The sequence below is a fragment of the Hyla sarda genome, chromosome 10 (assembly GCF_029499605.1).
Source record: "Hyla sarda isolate aHylSar1 chromosome 10, aHylSar1.hap1, whole genome shotgun sequence".
Classification (NCBI taxonomy): domain Eukaryota; kingdom Metazoa; phylum Chordata; class Amphibia; order Anura; family Hylidae; genus Hyla; species Hyla sarda.
The window spans coordinates 109364463-109383619 of record NC_079198.1 but is presented as its reverse complement, the minus strand read 5'-3'; the positions used below and the strand labels follow the sequence as shown (position 1 = coordinate 109383619).

The following is a 19157-nucleotide window of genomic DNA, read 5'->3' as shown; positions in this document are numbered from 1 at the left end:
ACTCTTTTGAGCTCTAGCTCTCTTATAGCTGAGGTACAGTGAAGACAAGTCTGAGGAGTCTATGGAGTGTTCCTGAAGGAGGCCTAAGGCCTAGTCCAGCAACCACGATTCTACTTCAAGTCTAGAGCAAAAAAAGTCCAGCTCACCCCTAACCTTGAAGTCGTCTGGGCGCACGGAAACCACAGTGCGGTGGAAACAGGATACAAACAAGGAGAAGTCCAGCACTTGACAGGTGGAGAAAAATCACAAAACTTTAGTATGTTTACATTATTATGGACTTTAACACCTTGTTTACCTCAGTAAAGCATACCAGTTAACCGTAATCTTGCATCAGAGTGATTATTTGCCCCGTGCCTGGCACAGATGAAGCTGGTCTACCTCGGATGGTGTATAGGTCAACCACGCCTTGGCATCACAAATAGGTTAATACACACATTACCACGTCAACACCACACTTGTACTCTGGACAGTTCCTGACATGGACAGAGGTGTCAGCAGAGAGCACTGTGGTCAGACTGAAAAGAACTCCAGAAAGAAATACAACTTCCTGTGGAGCATACAACAGCTGATAAGTACTGTATAAGTCATTTACAAATCTGTTTATCTTTCTGGCACCAGTTAATTTAAAGAATTTTTTCCCCCACAGGAGTACCCCTTTAAACTGATAAGAGCAGATGCTACACTTGATCTTAGCAATAAAGACAGAGAAGCGATACAACTTACCATCTTCTATTAGATTTTTGGCAGTGCAAAAACCCCCGCGATCATGTAGTGGGGACCCATGTTATACATGCGTATGAGGTCTTGATCCAGTAATATGGGTTTCATTCTCTGCAGGCCCCACTGTCCTCACCCACATATTACTGCTGGGAGCGCAGGCCTTTATGTCAGATTTGTCTGGTGCTGAAATTATTGGTAATAAGCCACAGATATTCCACAGAATTGTCTGTAAAGGCCTCATCGCTGCTCCATAAGGTAAGATTAGATTTTCCATGTAAACAATAACCACTAAGAAGAGATTTTCTGTTGTAAACACAGCCTCACCCATACTCCATCAAAACGATGTGAATATGCTGAGAGATGTGAAGTTAGAAACCCTAAAAAGCTGACAGGAAACCGGCAAAACTGGGACAGCAGCTCTGCATATAATGGGAGCGTTACACACGATGCAAGAGCAACATTGAGAATGCAGCTCTGGATGTGACTGGGATATAAAGCTATAACAAAATAATTTGTTATAGCTTTATTATAGTGTGGTGTCCCGGTTCTGTATCCTATCAGGTACCTGAGTGTGTGGGTCCCCTTAGCCAGAGTCCCTAGGATGTCGGGGTCCCCATTGTCTAGTTCACCCCTGGTCACCTCTCATCCAGATAGTTATTGCGCTAATAGTTTACTTAGGAAGCATGTAAATATGATATCAATGTCTATAAATAGTTAATTGCCTGTCTATAACGTAGCAGGACCTGCGGGTCACGTGGTCAGGTGAACTCTATGGTATCTCTCCTTAAGGACCTTTAGATGTCCCAGTGACGTATGCTACCTATCACACTGTGTAACAGTGAATGACGGATTTTCGGACCAATTAGATTCACCCTGCCCATATAAGGGAGCGGCGGACATTGTTATCTCTCTTGTTCCTGTGCAGCGAAGTAGTAAGCATCTCTCTTGTTCCCGGGCTGTCAAACGAGCAGGATCTGCGCAGCTGTCTATCACAGTGAGTTAGGCCCGAGCCTTGCGGCAAAGGCTGATATATTCAGGATCGCGAGTGTATCAATCCCTAAACACTCTGCAGGATCACCGGACCTTATCTATTCCCTAAATCCGGAGGGATCTGCAATAATTACCCTAAATTCAGAGACTTTAATTTCATTCAAGGTCCGCAACAATTGTCAGTCATTGAGATATATAGAGACTGTTTGCCTGAGACTGTTATTGTTCATTGGATGTACCGCAAAAATCTAAGTAAAGTTCTTCAAGTTAAAGTTCAACTACTTTGTGGATCTTCAGTCATTTTATTACATGCACCTGTCGTTACTGGGAAAGGCAGCGATAGGCCGGAGAATTACCTCAGCACACTAGCCCTCAGCTTGGCGTCACGAACTATAGGGTTAACATTAACCCCTCATTTACCGAAACAATACCCCACTATCAACACCCCCCAAGGGCTACCACAATAGTATAGTATGCGTTGTAGTAGTAGCATTGTAATTGTAGCTCTGTTATAAAAGTAGTAAAAGATATGACGAAGCTTACAATTAGTACAAAATATAGTAAAATAACATATTCACAGTACAACTCTGTATAGACAATGAATCGGCAGAGGGTGGCAATGAGTTCTGTGCTCTCAACAAACTGTCCATAGATCAATAGTACAAGCAAATATAAGAAACGTTGTGATATATCTTATTGGACAAAAATGCTTCTTTCTCCTGTTATCAAGCCTCTTCCCGTACTTATTAGCTGCTGTATGCTCCAGAGTATAGAAACATAGAATGTGTCGGTAGATAAGAACCATTTGGCCCATCTAGTCTGCCCAATGGGCAGAGTAAGTTGTGTAGTTCTTTCCAGTATGATCACAGCGCTCTCTGCTGTCACCTCTGTTCATGTCAGGAACTGTCCAGAGCAGGATAGGTTTGCTATGGGGATTTGCTCCTTCTCTGGACAGTTACTGATATTAACAGGTGGCAGCAGAGAGCACTGTGGTCAAACTGAAAAGAACTACACAACTTCCTCTGGAGCATACAGAAGTTGAGAAGTACTGGAAGACTTAAAGAAGATGTCCAGTAATATGAAATGAATCCCCTATGCGTAGGATAGGGGTTAAATGTCTGATCGTGGGAGTCCAACCACTGGGACCCCCCACCACGCCCCCTCCCATAGACTTGCATTGAGGGGGCGGGGCATTACGTCACTCCCCCTGTATCGCCCGTCATCAGGCACGGAGCAAAGTTCGCTCTGTGCAGCAGATGACGCGCAGTGCTGCAGGAGAGCTCACAGGGGTTCCCAGCGGCAGGACCCCCACAATCAGACAGTCTAGGGGCAGAGTACAATTTATGCTGGTCATGTAACCCAAAATCTAGATGTGGCTCTGTCACGGCTCTCCCGTGCAGGAGGCTTGCCGGCTGCAGCATGATGCCGCGGCCAACACGCCTCCTCCATGTAGTTCTATCGGAGAGGGGATGCAGTGAGGACCTCAGTGAGGTCGACGCTACACACATTAGCCAGCGCACAGTGCGGCAATGCTTGGGCCCTGTTCTGGAGGTCACGGGGGTCCCAGCGGTCGGACCCCCTGCGATCAAACACTTATGCCCTATCCTGTGAGAGTGTTATATCCCTGCAGATGTCCTTTAATACCTGACAGTGCAGTTTCAGATATAACTGCAGTCTAAGACTAGATGAACACAACTGAACTGTAATGATGCTGAACTGTTTACCGTCGCTTTACTATCAACTGCCGGCGGCCATGTTTTCTTCTGCTGTTCATTGTACAGTGTGACAAGAAGTGAAAGCGGCCCATTAATGCTATAAGATTCCTGCCTCCCCGATGATGTCAAGTAGATTTGCACCATAACGAAGATTCAGGCTGAGAAGCACAATTAATCTTTGATGAGCTGAGAGGACTTTGTGGGGAGATAGCTTTACCACATGTTGATAAAGCAGATATAATTTAGCGCATTGCAATACGAGAATCATTAGGCCCTTTATTTTATATTACACCTCGCCTGGATTTATCACACACAGAAAAGTTAGCAAGCGGCTGGTAAACTGCCGAGGAGATTAAATTGGCTGTTAATTATAGAAGTTCTAAGCACCCAGGGCTCCGCACCGCGCTCATTCTACCCTACGTTTATTTTTTATTTCTTCTTTCTTCCGGATGTTTGCAGGCAGCAGATAAGAGGTTCCAGCAGGGACTTCAGATACAGAGTCTACCGTCATTTGGTTCACCGGTGAGAGATGCATGGAAGTTGACACCCTGCAACGCCACCTCTAGTGTGGACCCAAAACCAGGATGCAGTTCTTCTGGACACACACATCACAACAGACCTAATGTACACGGTAGATATCTTTGTCCATTCATGAAGATGAATGTCTCATCATCATCGGCCGTTCTTGTTATTTCTACGATGATCAGATTACATCCTATGTAGTCAACAGATCGCTGAGACCAATCATCAGGGTCATATCCCAGAGCAGCCATAATATACAATACACCATCACCCAGGAGATGAGGGACTGAATCCGCAACCATCTCCTCCAATTAAATTCAGTTCTGACATAATATTCAATAATTATAGACTAGAAGCGTTGCAAATAATCAATCACCCAGCGGTGCAAAGATCAATTTGGGACAGGGAGTCATTTCAGGAAATGGTTAATAGATCAGACTATGATGTATTCTCTGTCTGGATGATGAGTAGTGTTGTCTCCTGCACTGACACGTTCACAGTAAATGCTATAGGTTTCACGGACTGCGGAGTCTAAATGATTGTTTTCACTTCCATAGACAAAACTATTATTGGTAATGACCACCCAATTGTTTGCCTGCTTAAGGTCTATGTTGGAACTAATGTCCTGTCAGATAGGAAGCACTGTCCCAGATTTACCCCCAACACGGAGCTCAGAGCGACAATGAGAAGATGACAGGGGGAAGAGCCCAGCACAAAGCAGACGGTGATGCTGAGAGAACAGACAATGTGCAGCACCCCCCTTGATTGAAGACAGTGGGCGACACATTTATACCGGCAGAGAGCTGTGTACACAGAGCCAGCTCCAGGAGCCTTTGAAGTCAGTGGCTGTAATAATCCCATTCACAGATTTGTGCAGAAATAATTCACTGAAAGGGGCAGTCTGCTGATAACTCAGAGCCATAAAACTGCAGCCATAAAATCCGCTGCGCCCCCAACATAAGAGATGTTCCCGGGAGGAAATGTGCCAGTGCTGAGGCTGGCGCAATTAAAGGGGACATGACGCTTGGGCATTGATGGTCAGGAGCCAACACCACCATATTGTCACTGGTTATGGTCATTTTTGTAAATAAATAACAGAGAAAAAGCAGCTGGCACAACCGCAGCAGAAAACATCCAACGCTAACACATATAAAGAAGCAGCCAGTCTGGTTGACTATTGGTGGTGCTCAGTTTTGACTGGATGGGATTTTAGATACATTCCTTCCCCTCTAAACTTAATCCCAACCGATTATAACCCCTTTTACCCCAAAAAAGACACTAACACAAGTTGGGGAAAAATTGGGCCATGAGGCCCATTTATTTAACAAACAAATAAATAACAGTTAAATATGTTATACATTTAAACATAACCAAAGTTCACTGGAGGGCACTCCCCTCCCCCAATCAGACTTGTGCACCATCCTCTTACCCCTGGCCACGACCCAGGGGCACCCAGATAACCTTCTGCACCATCCTTCAAACTCCTGAGGCCTAGAAACACCACCAGGAGGCCCAATTGAACAATCTCAAACATTTATTTTTCAAACTACTACCTCCCCCGGGACTCTTTCACACGTCACACCACCTATTGCTACCCAACCAACCAAACAACAATAAAATAGGGTGGGTGGGCGGGACCTTCTTCCTACTTCCACCTGCCGACTGGTGAGTACCCTCCCCCATAGCAACCCCTTATATACACTCCCCCCTCCCCTCCAGATGACCTCCCTGTTACCCCACTTTCAAGCCACCTGCTGCAGTCCCTTAAAGGGGCAGCAGTAAATTAACCCCTTATACCCTCATCACCTTGCCATCCCTCCTGTAACCCAAATTACCCCTTATTCCATATGGAAGGGCCACTAAAACCCCCATCAAGGCACCACTACGCCAGGGGTTCCCCCCGTTCCGTTTGCTCCCATTCTGCTGTTTGCGCTTGGCACGAAACAGCTGTCATCTGTACACACTGCACACAGCACTGAAGAGTCTCAGTCCATGGCGAGCAGAGGATAGTCTGTGTTTTATCACAGTCTGCACTTTTATGAATAAGCGCTCACAAAGTCATATGGTGAGTTGCTTTCATGCCGTAACGCGTACTGCGTCTTACTCTATGTGATATTGCAAATATAAAATAAATAAGAAGAAAAGAAAGATTTATTTGAGTGCCGGGACTCCTACTTTATATGGTGAGTTGCCGCTTTCTCTTCTACATTCGGTCATTATTGTAAATGTTACATCACATTGGCATCCTCATAATCCAGGACGTCCGCACCGATCATTCTTAATATACTCCCCCGACTCTCCATATCTACCTACATTTATATACACATAGTTCATGATTCCCAGCTGTAATACTCAATATTCCCAGCAGATGGATGGCATCTCCATTACTCTGGCTGAATCATCTGCGGCCTATACAAAGGGTCATCAATAATCTAGGTGTCAATAGAAATCATGTACAATCATCAAGAGAAACAAGGAGTGAAAAAGTTATTCAACTCGGAAGCTCAGGTTGAGAGACTATGTGGTGGCTTCTATTATACATCCTATTATGTCGACCCGCAATCATTGTGGTTAAAGTGTACCTGTCGTTAACAAAATCTTTTGACATTATGTAGATAATACCATTAAATGTATATTTGTAATATATATTGATTAAATTTTTTTTTTTTTGGGAGGGTGAAAAAATACTCTCCCTGCAACTGTTGCCTGCGTGTCACAATGAGGAGTCCAAATACAGGAAGTGAGGGCAGGACAAGCAGGGCTCTGTGCAGGCTCCTGGCCTGTCAATCATCCTGCTGTGTGAGCCGGGAGCTTGTCACAGAGCCTCACTGCACAGAGCCCTGCTTGTCCTCAGTGTACAGAGCCCTGCTTGTCCTCAGTGTACAGAGCCCTGCTTGTCCTCAGTCTACAGAACCCTGCTTGTCCTCAGTGTACAGAACCCTGCTTGTACTCAGTGTACAGAGCTCTGCTTGTTCTCAGTGTACAGAGCCCTGCTTGTCCTCAGTGTACAGAGCCCTGCTTGTCCTCAGTGTACAGATCCCTGCTTGTCCTCAGTGTACAGAGCCTTGTGTGATAGCCTGGGGGTGTAGGGTATATGGGGTGTAGCTGTGCGGTAATTAAAGTGTGTCTGATTAACCTTTTCTATTCGTGATGCCAGGGTGAGGGATCCTCTGCAATGCTTGTCCTACCGCCACCCTTCCCAAGAGCGATAGGGAGGTATGGAATAATTGAATGTCCACAACCGGAGAGTTTGCTGAAAACAGTTGGAACTTTACTGAAGATTTTATGCAAGCTTCATAACTGGAACAGTCTCTATACAAGTCTCTCAGAGATTGACAGTGGTTGGGACCTCGTGAGTCTATTGAGCTTAGGGAGGTAATTGTTGGGGTGATCCACTGGATTTAGAGGTTTAGATTTGGTCCAGTAATCACGCTAGCTTTAGCGGGGATTGAGATTTTAACTTACGGTTTAGTTTAGGCTGAGGCCGGCAGGTTTCTGGCCTAGCTTGTCTTTGAAAGTTGCGCAGATCCGTCCTGCTAGTCCGGCATCCACAAAAGCAGCAACCCAAGAGTGCGATCATTGGCTACAGCTCCCTTATATGGGCAGGGGCTGGACTAAAGCTCACTGGTCCATACAAAGGATTATGGGTAAACATGTGACCCAAGGACCTCCAAAGGTCCTCCAACATACCATAGAGGAATTAACATAGGAATTAGGAATATGGAGCAGTGAATTCAAGTTCCCTTTTGGCTGCGACACATTTACTTGGTAGCCACACCCAGGGGCGGGTCGTGGTGTAGCACAGGCCTTTTTCACGCGCTTTTCCGGCAGCAGGTTAACTCTTGCATCGCTGACTGGACCAGAGGATCGTAGCATATATTCACTTCTCACTTTACACATTTCTTCAGCCAATACATTTTCGCCTGCCCCCTTACTTTTCGCGTGTGCTCTGAGTTTAGGCTGAGGTCGGCAGGTTTCTGGCCTAGCTTGTCTTTGAAAGTTGCGCAGATCAGTCCTGCTAGTCCGGCATCCACGAGAGCAGCAACCCAAGAGAGCGATCATTGGCTACAGCTCCCTTATATGGGCAGGGGCTGGACTAAAGCTCACTGGTCCATACAAAGGATTATGGGTAAACATGTGACCCAAGGACCTCCAAAGGTCCTCCAACATACCATAGAGAAATTAACATAGTCACATGACGGAAGGTCCTGCGACACTAACAAGGTAAGCGTACTAATATACATTATGTAAAATATATACATTTAAACATTTACAAAAGAGGCAACTAGGGGCTGTCCCACCTGGGGGACCCTACCTGAACGTAGCAACTCTGGCTTTGGTAACCACCATACAAGGTACGGTATACAATACAGTACTGGGACACCACACTTGCTTGTCTTCAGTGTACAGAGCCCTGTGTGTCACCTGGTGTGCTACAAAATGGTGTCACCCCCCCCCCCCCCCCTTGCGGAAAATTATTTCCAGTATTATAATCAAATATACTAATGTATATACCATTTTACCATGTGAATTAAAGCTCCCAGTATGATCTAAGCTGTGGTTAGGGCATGCTGGGAGTTGTAGTTTAGTAACAGTTGGAGGCACCCTGGTTGGGAAACACTGAGAAAGATAGATAGATAGATAGATAGGGCATAGTTCAGGTGCCTCCAGCGGTTGCAAAAAAAAAGTGCATGCTGGGAGTTGTAGTTTTGCAACAGCTGGAGGCACCCTTGTTGGGAAACACTGACATAGACAGATAGATAGAAAGACAGATAGATAAATAGTAGCAAAGCGGAGCAGCACTCCCAGCAGCGTCAAGGTGAGGCGGGTGCAGGCGGGCCCAGTAGCAGCCCAGGTCATTGGCGGCAGAAGTAGTCAATATCAAGTAAAGTGTCCCACAGCACGCGAATTCAGGTGAAAAAGCAAATGTAGTTTTATTTCATCATATGTGGCAAGCAACGTTTTGACCGTCGGACAGTCTTTATCAAGCATGTGCATGATAAAGACTGTGCAGACAGTCGAAACGTTGCTTGCCACATATGATGAAATAAAACTACATTTGCTTCTTCACCTGAATTGGAGTGCTGTGGGACGCTTTATTAGATAGATAGATAGATAGATAGGGAATAGATATAGGACATAGATCAATGTTTCCTAACCAGGGTGACAGCTGTTGCAAAACTACAAAACTACAACTTCCAGCATGCTGGGAGCTGTAGTTTTGCAACAGCTGGAGGCACCCTGTTCAGGAAATACTGATGTGGTAGCTTGGGGGGTGTAGGGTATGGGGAATGTAGCTGTGCTGGTACTAAAGGGTGCTTGTTAACCCTTGCTATTCGTGATGCCAGGGTGAGGGCTCCTCAATAAAGCTTTTCCTACCGCCGCCCTTCCCAGGAACGATAGGGAGGTAGATGATACTGAGTTTAAGTAGAGAGTAATAATGGATTGTCCACAACCGGAAAGCTTCTGCAAACAGCGTTAACTTTACTGAAGATTTTCTGTACACTTCATTAACATAACAGTCTCTCATCAATACAGCTTCCTTTTGGAGATTGACAATGGTTGGGACTTTAGCTTTAAGAGTCTCTAGTCTCTTGCGCTGTTCCACTGGATTTAGGGGAATTAGTTGCGGTCCAGTAGTCAGGCTAGTATTAGCAGGAATTAGAGTAAGACTCACGATTTTTGGTTCTGCTGAGTCCGTAGATTTTGAGGCCTAGCGTGTCTTTGAAAGTTGCGTAGCACCGTCTTGTTAGTCCGGCATCCACGAGAGCAGCAACCCAAGAGAGCGATTATTGGACACAGCTCCCTTATATGGGCAGGGGCTGGAATAACGCTAATTGGTCCATATGGATGTCAATCACCATTACAGAGATGTCTGGGTAACACGTGACCCAAGGACCTCCTAATGTCCTGCAACATACCATAGAGGTTACTAGCATGGTCACATGACCGAAGGTCCTGCGACGCTGAACAAGGTAAGTACTATACATTCCTATACATTCCTATGCAATATAGTTATAATTACTAATATATACATTTATGAACATGAAAGTTAGAATTAAGGAGAGGCGACTAGGGGTTGTCCCACCTGAGGAACCCTACCTGAACGTAGTTACTCTGACTTTGGGGACCTCTACACTAGGTACTGGATGCAATACGGTACCGGGACACCACACTGATCTATGTCCTATATCTATTTATCTATCTGTCTATCTAATAGAAACCAGGAGAACAGCACAACTACTGAGGAGTAAAAAGAGAAAAATGAAGGGGCTCGCACTTGTATGAACCCTGGTAAGAGGCTCCGATACTCAAAAAATCCAAGAAGTGTGCAGCACACAAAAATCAATAAAAATATTGAGAATGGCTGCGTGAGGCTGCTGAAACGTAGCTCTTGTTTTTTTGCACTGGGTATGGAATAAACACTCCATTATTTTTACTTGATTTTTGTGTGCTGCGCACTTCTTGGATTTTTTAGCTATCTATCTCAGTGTTTACTAACCAGGGTGCCTCCAGCTGTTACAAAACTACAACTCCCAGCATGCCTGGACAGCCAAAGGCTGGGAAGGGGGGGGGGTAGACCCTTCAGTTATCCCCCTTCCCACTTTCTTCTCCTCAGACCACTCTGTCCCCTTCCCGTTCCTTCCCCCAGTCCATCCTTCTCCTTTCACCTTTTGTGCCCCTTCTCTCACCCCCCAGTCACCACCTCTCTGCTCTACCTCACTCACCTTATGCAGGAGGCAGACTGAGGAAGCAAGTAGAGCTCCGGAGACTTCCTCCTGCTCCTAGCGGAGCAGCCGCGGCAGAGACTCATCCGTGACTTCAGCAACGTGCCTGCACATGGGCGTCCTCTGACCCAGCTCATTGTAGAGGATGGTTGGGTCCAGGGGACCGGCCAGCAGCGAGGTCTCCTTCAGCGCGATCTGAGAAGGGGGCCTCGCACGGGAGACTAGCGACCGGGGCCATATTTGTTTTATTTAAAAAAAAAAAAACATACATAAAGTCTGGCGCCGGGGTAGATGGCCAGTCCCGCGGACCTGGTGTCACCCCACCAAAGGGTGTCACCGATGCGGCCTGCCCTTATGCGCGAGGTGCACCCCGTGGACATTTAAGTCATAAAAGTACTTAATTTCATAATGGCCTGTGCTTACCTTTCTAATGCGATACTAATGCGATACTTAATCCCCTTGTGTCATAATTCCCCCTCCATCTTAATCCCCTTGTGCCATAATTCCCCTTCCATCTTAATCCCCTTGTGCCATAATTCCCCCTCCATCTTAATCCCCTTGTGCCATAATTCCCCCTCCATCTTAATCCCTTTGTGCCATAATTCCCCTCCCATCTTAATCCCCTTGTGCCATAATTCCCCCTCCATGTTAATCCCTTTATCCCTTGTGCCATTATTCCCCCTCCATCTTAATCCCTTTATCTCTTGTGCCATTATTCCCCCTCCCTCTGATCCCCTTTTGCCATAATCTGATAATGGCAAAAGGGAATCAGAAGGAGGGGAATAATGGCACAATGGGATTAAGATGAAGGGGGGGGATGATTACCCCCCCCCCCCATATTAATCCCCTTTTGGCATTACCCCCCCCCCCCCTTCTCCATCTTAATCCCCTTTTGCCATTATTCCCCCCTATGATCCCCCTGGGCCAGTATATAAGATACATACAATAAGATCCTCACACACTGCGGTGTTACCCTTAGTTTAACATGCATACCAGGCCTGTGTCGGGAGTATGAGGACCGCACTGACGGGTGATGCCCTCTTGCACTGTTCTGGCACCTCCGCACAACGTCAGGGACATCACAAGTCAGGCCCGGCAGCCACTGCAGCTCACGTAAAGTGCGGCGTCCAATCCCTGCTCTGCACTGACAAATACTAGCCAATGCATGGCCGGTATTTGTCAGCAAATTGCCGTACCCCCGTATAACCCTTAGCATATCCCTAGGGGTACACGTACCCCTGGTTGAGAACCCCTGCTATAGATGCCATGATCAGTACTGATCGCTGCATCTATGGGGATTAATGCTGCAGAGACCGGCACAATCCAGGTCTCAGGAGCTGCGATTGACATCCGGGTACCGCCGGCGATCTCCTGCAGCAAGAGATCAATAAGCCGTATACACCCATCCATTGCGGCAACGTGTCAGAAGGAAGATAGCATGTATGTGTGGTGTCAGCGGAGTGCAATGCAGGGTAGCTGTTATAACCCTAGGGGCAGATGTTATTAACCCCTTCTTGTCATGATGCCAGGGCATGGTTTAGCCTTAACCACCCAAATGTAATACCGCTGGTTCTGGGCTAGGCACGGGGGTAATGAAGACACCGACGCCAAGTTACGGACGATAGCTTTACTGAGAGTAGACAGGTGATACAGTCTATGCAGTACAGCCAATATCCCAAGGAGGTGACCAGTGACACAGGGAGACCTCGCAGGCTTGCTGGGACTTGCAGTATGTAGAGACACTTTAGTGCAGGCCATGGTGACTCTATAGAAGACTTGACTGACTTGACAATTGACATGAAGATAACTTTGAGCTACGGCTGCTTTCACACTATAAAAATTCATCCGTTACAAACGTCCGTTAGAAAAGCTATGGTTGTTATTTTTAACATTGAAGTCTATGGCTGACAGATGAGCCTTTATATCATCCGTTTGCACACAGTTTATTATATCCGTTATTACTTCTGAGCATGCTCAGAAGAGGTGATATCAGCAGACTCCTGCAGTGCTGAGGGAGGACTACTACTCCCATCATGGAACAGACTTGTTTCCATGATGGGAGTAGTAATTCCCTGGCTGCGAGAGTCTGCAGACAGCTGGAGAGGCTAGCTTAGTGTTTGTACTACAACCCCCATCATGGAACAGAGTCTGTTCCATGATGGGGGTTGTAGTACAGGGGCTGAGGGATTGATCGCACTGGGTTTCACTTCTGAGACCCGATGCGATAAAAAGTTATTAAGCAGGGGATCGGGCGGCACGGTCCGCAACCCTGCGATGTATCAGTGTGTTTCAACTTTCATTTTTTAATCCCCCACGGGGAGCCCTGAATGGCCGATCAGGAATCTCAGCGAGAGACTGAAAAATGAACTATGAGAGTAGCAGGGGCCAAAGAGCACTGTGGGGGGCAAGATATATAGCGCTGCAGGGGGGGGGGGAGCAGACATATAGCCTATATATCTAGCCCCCCCCCCCCCCCCCGCAGCGCATTAGGTATGACCCCCGCCTGCGCATTAAATATATACCCGCTGGCGCATTAAATATATACCCCCCACCGGCGCATTAAATATATACCCGCTGGCGCATTAAATATATACCCCCCGGCGGCGCATTAAATATATACCCCCGCAGCGCATGTATATGTGCCCTCGCAGCTCTTCTATATACATAGGCCCCTACCACCGTATGAATGAAAAGTATTTCTATTAGCAGCGCATAGAGTCGGCTCCTGGCACTATGCGCTGCTAACAGAAACACCTTTCATTCATATGGCAGCAGAGGTATATGTATGTAGAAGCACTGGGGGGGCAGATAACGCTATATGTCTGCCCCCCCACAGCTCTTCTATATACACATTCTCCTGCCGCCGTATGAATGAAAGGTATTTCTATTAGCAGTTCATAGAGTCGGCTCCCGGCACTATGCGCTGCTATTAGAAATACTTTTCATTCATACGGCGGCAGGAGCATGTGTATATAGAAGAGCTGCGAGGGCACATATACATGCGCTGCGGGGGTACATATTTAATGCGCCAGCAGGTATATATTTAATTCGCAGGCGGGGGTCATATCTAATGCGCTGCTGGGGATATATAGGCTACATGTTGCCCACCCCCCACCCCCCCCCCCCCCTGCAGCGCTATATATCTTGCCCCCCACAGTGCTCTTTGGCCCCTGCTACTCTCAAAGTTCATTTTTCAATCTCTCGCTGAGAGCCCTGATCGGCCATTCGGCCAAGTCTGTTCCATGATGGGAGCAGTAGTAGTCCCGGCTGTGGGAGTCTGTAGGCTGAGGTGTTTGGCCATACATGAGGGATAAAGGTAACAGATGAATATTTATTCAGCCGTTAGCACCCGTTATTTCATCCGTTATACGTCAGTTTTTACACAGAAAACGGACATTTAATAACGGATGAATGCTCATAGTGTGAAAGCGGCCTTACTTGAGCTGACTGTGGCTGCAGACTTTAGGCTTGGGGCCTCCAATGCTCAGGACACACTCTGAGACAACTGCACTGGACATCAGCAGGAGCAAGAATGCTGGAAGAGAGAGATTGCAGCCCCTCCCCTGGTTTTATAGGGGGGGTTGTGCGAGGAGCCCATAGGTCACTTGGGAGGTCACCTGGTCACTAGTGCCTCCTGGGTAACAAGCACATGGTAACAGCTACAGTACATTTTATTATACAACTTATGTACATAGGGGATAACACATAAAGGGGGCCCTGGGGACATGGAGAGACTCTGCCTGACAGGGCAGGAGCAATGTATGGGGACACACCATCCCGTACTGGGCTACCACATATGCATATGTCCTATAGTGGAAAGGGGTTAAAGGGGTATTCCAGGAAAAAAAAATTTTTTTATCACAACTGGCTCCAGAAAGTTTTGATTTGTAAATTAATTCTATTAAAAAATAATAATCCTTCCAATAATTATCAGCTGCTGAAGTTGAGTTGTTCTTTTCCATCTGGCAACAGTGCTCTCTGCTGACATCTCTGCTTGTCTTGGGAACTGCACAGAGTAGAAGAGGTTTGCTATGGAGATTTGCTTCTACTCTGGACAGTTCCCGAGACAGGTGTCATCAGAGAGCACATAGACAGAAAAGAACAACTCAACTTCAGCAGCTCATAAGTACTGAAAGGATTAGGATTTTTTAATAAAAATAATTTACAAATCTGTTTAACTTTCTGGACCCAGTTGATAAATAAATAAAAAAGTTTTTTTCCCTGGATAACCCTTTAACAACTATTTTCAGGGTAAAGAAGAACACAGAGTCCTGAAAGTGATGATATGCCCCCCATAGAGCCCTAATTTCAAAATCATCAAGTCTGTCTGGAATTGTATAGAGAGACAGAAAACTTGTGCAATATCTGTGGTTAGTTCTCCAAGATGTCTGGAACAACCTCCCTGCTGAGTTCCTTCAAAAACTGTGTGTGTTCCTAGAAGAATTGATGCTTTGTATAAAGGCAAAGCGGGTCACACCAAATATTTATTTGATTTAGATTTCTTTTCTGTTCATTCACTTTATATTTTGTTAGTTGATAAAAGTAAATTGTTAACACTTCTTTTTATTAACCCTTAAAGGACAAGACGTAGAGGTACGTCCTGGTTCCCTGGTACTTAACGGACCAGGATGTTCATTTGCACTCTAAAGGGTGATCTCACTGTAGAGCAGACGCAGGAGCGGCACTTAAGTCAATGACGGAGAACGACAGTCTCATCGGTCTCCGTCATTAACCCCATAAGTGTTGTAATCAATAGCACTGCATCATCCCATATATGGAAAAATAAAAAAAAGTTATAGAGGTCAGAAAAGGACATTTTTATGCATACCAATTTTTTTTAAATAAAGTTTGCTATTTCTAAAGTAGTAACAATAATAATAATAATAATATATATATATGTATATATATATATATATATATATTTATTTATATATATTGATTACAAATGGTGTGCCGTGTGCATGCCGGCTGGACTCCCGCGATCAGGCATCTTATCCCCTATCCTTTGGATAGGGGATAAGATGTCTAAGCACCGGAGAACCCCTTTAAAAAGGTCCAGATCAGGGATCCTTGAGGTTGTCAGATCCTTTTACCGACACCACTTAGGAACGAAGTATCTAGATCAAGATAGAGTGTTAGCTTTCTTGACTGAAGCTGTCCCTGAACCAGAAGTAGACCTCACTGTTCACATTTTGACATAGGTGATCTGGGAAGATGAAGTCATGTTGGCGATTGACTGGCTTACCCCTTTAAGGATCCCATACTATCACTCAATCCCGAGACAACTTTACTATTCACTGACATATTGCAGTTTCTGTAAGGGTGGAGTGAGTTGTATTTCCTGTAATCCTTCTTAAAGACCAAACATGTGTGTCTTATGTACTGGCACTTCATCAACAAGGACTTCACTCTGGAGATATCATTACGACTTCCTCCTGTCAAGACTAAATATTCGAGTTTCTTCCTCAGGTCCTGGTATAGGTAGTACTGTATGTGTTCAGTCTCCTAAGGCTAAAGTGCTGGCAGAATAATTTTGCAACCCTTTTTTAAACATCTCCCATCACTCTGACTTACTGCTAAAAAGGCCCAGCAATAGACCCTGTTTCTGAAAAATATCCTCAAAAACTGTTTAATCTCCTTCTCTTCTTCCTCCAAGAGAGACAAATTCAGCTTTCTATGGCCTCTGCACATTTAGGAGATCTCTGTAACATTCAGGGAAAACATAATTAAACAGTAATCAGAGAACTCCTCCTTAACAATATCTGACTTAATGCTGGCTACATTAATGGACATCAGTGTCAATGGAGAGGGTGCCGCCTTCATGGATGTTTAAGTGAGATGACTCCACCCCCCCCCCCTCCCCCTCACCCTTCACATCGGGGAATTCTTAACCCTCTATAGGGACTCCAAAGTGTCCATTTCACCAGACCTGTCAATTTCATTTTCCTCGCCTCCACACCCAAGGCCAGTCGTTCCCCCTGAGGAGATAACTTCCCCGGGAGAAAATAACTTAATGCCCTTCCAAGCCCCACTGCCACCTTCAGAAGTTCACCCTCAGCCTGGCATGATTGGAGGGCAGGGAGTAGTGAGCCCTAAAGCTGTCCCAATAAACCACTCTCTCTGCCTACTTGCCCATCCACCCTAAATGACGGATGGACAACTTGGAGCCGGTCCTTTCCCTGCACTAAAGTGCATTGGTGTCGAAGTCAACAAAACAAACCAACTGTACATGTCGGTGAAAAAGTCAGGAACATAATGGGAATACAATAACCATTAACAGATATATAAATACAAATAAGGCAGGATATAGCATACTAACATGCAGTTCAGAAACAGGGATAAAGAATAACGGCAGATATAATAATAACAACAAGACTAGCTATAAGGATAAGTTTACAGCAGACATAACCAGGAGATGAAGGGAATGAACAGGTTAACTGAATGTCAGAACACTAAACGGGTCAGGAAATCAAGAACACTGTTCACAATAGAGTCAGAACAAGGAACACACTAGACACCCCACTCCAAGCATGGAGGGACATCAATACCAAAGCCAAAAAGTCTCCTAGCCCGCGGGCACACTCCACTGAGTGATCAGGATACTGGCCTAGAAGGAAACAAAAATCCTAAATACATATGTGTAAAGACAGACATAGTGAACAACAGGCCAACATGGACAGAGTACAGGTCTAATAACCAGCAAAGAACAACACCTGAAGAGGCCTTTTATCTCCTCCCAGTGCTGAAATCAGGAAGGTTAACTCTTCCCATTCCAGGGATAAATAACACAGAAACTGTTCAGACATACACAATGGCCCTTATTTACTAAGAGTGTTGTGTAGGTTTCTTTGTGGATTTTAATTCCCTACAATTTATTTTCCACGGTATTTACTAAGGTTTCCCTACATTTTACACTTTCCCTACACTTTGCTTTTTTTACACACGCTCTGACCGGTCTGGTTTTCCTCAGCTCAAATCCACCACATTTTATGTGGCCACGCCCCTTTTTAGGGTTTTCTTAGCAAAATGGAGAGTTAGTCTGGGTTTTTTCAATTCTGGCGCAATGCGACAGAATCTGGTGCACAACCCGACAAAACATGTCGGGTTTGCAATAGTAAATGATGGCCAATGTCTGAACAGGACCCAAAGCAGAAAATACTAAATACAGATTAATGGACACTACACAGCCTCCCACTTCCATCTGTTTTTTGTTGATTGCCAATTTAGCCTCAGCCTTCCAGAGCACCAGGGTTGGGACAACCTCCACTGGTCCTTTAACCTCGTCACGTCAAAGGGCATATATTTACATCCTTTGCATGTTTGGGGTTTGAATCTTCATAAAACATTGATGGAGAAAAACAGACATGGTTGCACATCTACCTCTTGCCCAAAAATCCTGTGCTTCCCAGCATGATTTAAAACTAACAGGTCGTTTGTATACATTATGATCAAGTGCAAGCCTGCTAGCCATCTAATGGCCACCTGTGTGTAGCGGGTCCCTAATATGTGTTACATGAAAAGGCACAGCGTAGTGCCACCACCTCAACACCAGTGCCCATAGGAGGAACGGCCCAGAGGCAGAGCAGTCCCAATACTGCCCAACCTATCCCCTGACTCTGGGCTGCCCTACCCCACAGACACGGCGACATGGCATCAACACCCGCCACACAACACCCTACCAGTGTGAGCAGATGGCAATGCTCACTTACTATGTGCTTCCTGTCAGAGGTCTGGAAGACTGCTACACAAAGATGGCCATGACGTGACTAGTGGCTTGCACATTATGATCATAACATACACTAATGACCTGTTAGTTTTATGTACATGCTGAGAAGTACAGGACCTCTGTGGAAGATGTAGGCGTCCAACCATGTTGTTTTTCTTCATTGATGTCTGTATGAAGCTTCCTACCTGGTGAGAGAGCAGCCATGATCATGCAGATATCCACCATTACCATATTTTTCGCCGTATAAGACGCACTTTTTCTTCCCCAAAACTGGGGGGGAAAAGTCGGTGCGTCTTATACGGCGAATACACCCCTATCGCGGCGGTCCCTGCGGCCATCAACGGCCGGGACCCGCGGCTAATACAGGACATCACCGATCGCGGTGATGCCCTGTATTAACCCTTCAGACACGGCGATCAAAGCTGACCGCCGCGTCTGAAGGGAAAGTGACACTAACCCGGCTGTTCAGTCGGGCTGTTCAGGACCGCCACGATTTCACCGCGGCGGTCCCGAACAGCCCGACTGAATACTGCGTCCGCGTGCGTAACAACGTGATGGCGGCGACTGAGAGCGAGGATACCCGGCCGGCAGCAGAGACGTTCCGGAGCGACGGGGACACGGCAACAGCGATGGAGCGACATCCAGGGCAGCGGTGACGGGTCCGGAGCGGCGGGGACACGTGAGTACTACCTCCTATGCAGTGGTCTTCAATCTGCGGACCACCAGATGTTGCAAAACTACAACTCCCAGCATGCT

The 19157-nt window shown here is 46.1% G+C and overlaps 1 non-coding gene across 1 annotated transcript; it reads right to left on the bottom strand.

Annotated features, from left to right (window-relative positions):
• Nucleotides 1-517: 517 nt before the first annotated feature.
• Nucleotides 518-714, bottom strand: LOC130294690 (U2 spliceosomal RNA). The gene has a single exon (XR_008848582.1). It is a non-coding gene; the product is annotated as a U2 spliceosomal RNA (small nuclear RNA).
• Nucleotides 715-19157: the final 18443 nt, after the last annotated feature.